Genomic DNA, 3,023 nt, shown 5'->3' with positions numbered 1-3,023 from the left:
CCTCTTTATTGCTAACCATGCATTATCTCACTTTAGGGGGACATGATTATAGAATCACACGTCACAGGAAGGGGCAGTACAATAGGCATACACATTGTAGGAAGGGGATGTACTAGGGGTGTGCCCATAGGAATGGGAAGGTGTAGGGGTATACATGTGACAAGATGGGTGGACCCTAGATTCAAGATGGTCATTCTTGGGTGAGTTTGACCTCTCTGGTGTCTCCTACAAGGAACCAGACAACTACTATCCTTATCAGAAGGGAGTGGGCCCTACTTGTTGTGGGATAAGCAGCGGTGTCTGCTTGGTCTAGACAGCTGATAACTCTCAGGGAGAGTGACCCCCAATCCACTCCTGATGAGCTCCAAGTGTACAGTCATTCTCAAGCAGCTAAGTCTGACATATATTTGGGGGAGAGAACTTGGGAGAAATCCTTCTGTTTTCCATAATATCCAGTGGTTTGTCTGCATCCCCCCATTAGTAAGCAACAGGGCCTGGAATTTAAGCTGCCGAATGTTCGGATGTCTTTAACCACTACACCACACAGCTTCCCAGCTTAGTGTAAAATAATGTCGGCCCCCCCCCCCACCACCACCAAAAAAAACCATGGGAGATTCTTGTGGTTCTAATCCATTTACCTGACCAGGCTTTCACAATTTACACCCTGTCCCTACCCCCAACTCCCACCTCCACTTCTTCTGTTCTGAGTATATGTAGCTGTTTTATTTATACATTAATCTTAATTATAAAATGCACACCAGGTGTCTAGAGCCAGATTCTATCAGGAAACTCTTGCCTTAAGCTTGCTAGTGATAAAAGAGGATCAAATCAAGACACACACGCGGGTGCGCGGGTGCGCGCATGTGCGTGTGCAGTGGTGGTGGTAAAAACATGTGGTGTCCATGACTGATCTCCTCTGCCCCCAGGCGGCTGCCAATGGCCCTGTGCTGTATGTTTGCACATCAGCCATCACTTGGAAAATTCGATGTAGCTTCAAGGCGCGCGCACGTGCGTGCGTGTGTAGTGGTGGTGGTAAAAACATGTGGTGTCCATGACTGATCTCCTCTGCCCCCAGGTGGCTGGCCATGTGCAGACCAGCGCCACAAAGGCTGTCCTGGGAATGGCCCTGTGCTGTATGTTTGCACATCAGCCATCACTTGGAAAATTCGATGTAGCTTCACTTCTATTCCCGGCCCCTGAAGGGCACAACCAGTCACCACATCCCTAATACATTTCAGCTCCCAGGGTGCACATGGGTCCGCTGTGAGTGAACAGCATCAGATCACTTCTCAACGGACAAACAGAAGACCTTGCTCATCTGAGGGGTAGAAATAACAATATCTAACGGCCTCCCGCAACTGGGTCTTCCAGGAATCCCTGGATGGTGCAATGAACACAACCCATTGCAAATGGAAAGGTTGGAAGTTCAAGGTCATTCGGAGGTACCTCTGCAGAGAGGCCTGGAGGTCCACTCCTCCCCCACATCACCTCTTGAAAACCTAGGAGCTCCATTCTAGTCTGACCCATAGGGGCTCGCTTGTCATGAGCCGGAATGGGTGGGGCAGGAACTGGTTTTTGAAACCAGCTCTTCTGAGCCACAGGCTGGCTGCAGCTCTCCTCAGACACCATTTCTTTTAAACCTGACCACAACCTGGGGTTAGTAACTGTACAGATGAAGACGCCGAGGCTCAAAACAGGGGTCTCCATGCTCGTATCGTGTTCCCACTGATGTTTACACATTTAGCATGCTGCACTGCAGTATCTTTTCTAGGACAATGGGAGGCTCCTCTAATTGAGAGACCTCCAAGGGTTGGAGTTGGAAAACCCGCTATTCGATCTGTGAACAGTTTCCAATCTTCTATGAGATGGATAGTTTGTTCCTCTCTTTTCATCAGAATTTAGTTGAGTGCCAGAGTCATTACAAGAGCCTGGGAAATGCACCCTTATTTGGAAGAACAGTGAGCCCAGCTAAAAAAGCTGCTTCGTTGATTTATATTCCACTAAGTAAAAAGATGGTGATGTCGGGTACTTGTTGGACTGCTGGCTGTAAGGTAGGCAGTTTAAGTCACCAGCAACTCCTCAGGAGAAAGATGAGGCTGTCTGTTTCCATAAAGATTTATAGCCTCAGAAATCTAATATATGGTTGCTAGAAGTCAGAATCACCTCAATGGCAGTGGCTTAAGAAGGTTCTATGTATTGAATTTTGTCCCCAGTCAATCCTAACCCTTAGACCTGTGAAAGGAGCTCTGTAAATCCTAATCCTTAGACCTGTCAAAGGAACTCTGGTGGTGGAATAGGTTATGCATTGGGTTACTAACCACAGGGTCAGGACTTCAAACCCACCAGCTGCTGTGCAGGAGAAAGATGAAGCTATCAAGGAAAGATTAAAAATCTTAGAACCCCAAAGGGGCATTTCTAGTCTGACCTATAGGGTCCCTATTAGTCAGGATCAACTCAATAGCAGTGAGGTTTGTTTGTTTGAGGCTAACGAATGTAATTCCATTGGAATTGGATTCTCACTGTGTGGTAGTTACATAATCGGGTATTAATTTCAGACTATTAAGAGTGAAAGGGTGGAGTTGAGCATGTCAATCAGGTTGCAGCTTGATGACCTCATTTGGAGGTGCTAAGGAGACAAGTAGCTCACTGGAGGCCACATACACTCTCAGCTTCATCTCCCTGCAAGACATTCCTCTTGACAAGCCACAAGGAGCTATGCTGATGGCAGCCAGAGCCTTGGAGCTGGAGGAGCCACGTGGAGACCCACACCAGTGCTAAGATACTTCCACTGCCACTGGATCCACAAGACTTTCCACCCACTGGCCTGTGATCTTCCTGCACTTGACATCATTGCAAGTGTTGTGTAAGTCTGAAGAGAAATTACAGACTGGTATCAGACATATGGGCTAATATTGATCTGGGCTGGGATGTTTTCTTAATATATAATTACTGTTCTATATAAAGCTTTCTCTTACACACATATGAGTGTCTATGAATTTGTTTCTCTAGTCAACCCAGACTGA

The sequence above is a fragment of the Echinops telfairi genome, unplaced genomic scaffold (genome assembly GCF_000313985.2).
Source record: "Echinops telfairi isolate 266 unplaced genomic scaffold, ASM31398v2 ScPeMD7_443;HRSCAF=831, whole genome shotgun sequence".
Lineage (NCBI taxonomy): Eukaryota > Metazoa > Chordata > Mammalia > Afrosoricida > Tenrecidae > Echinops > Echinops telfairi.
Note: the sequence above shows the minus strand (reverse complement) of the source record.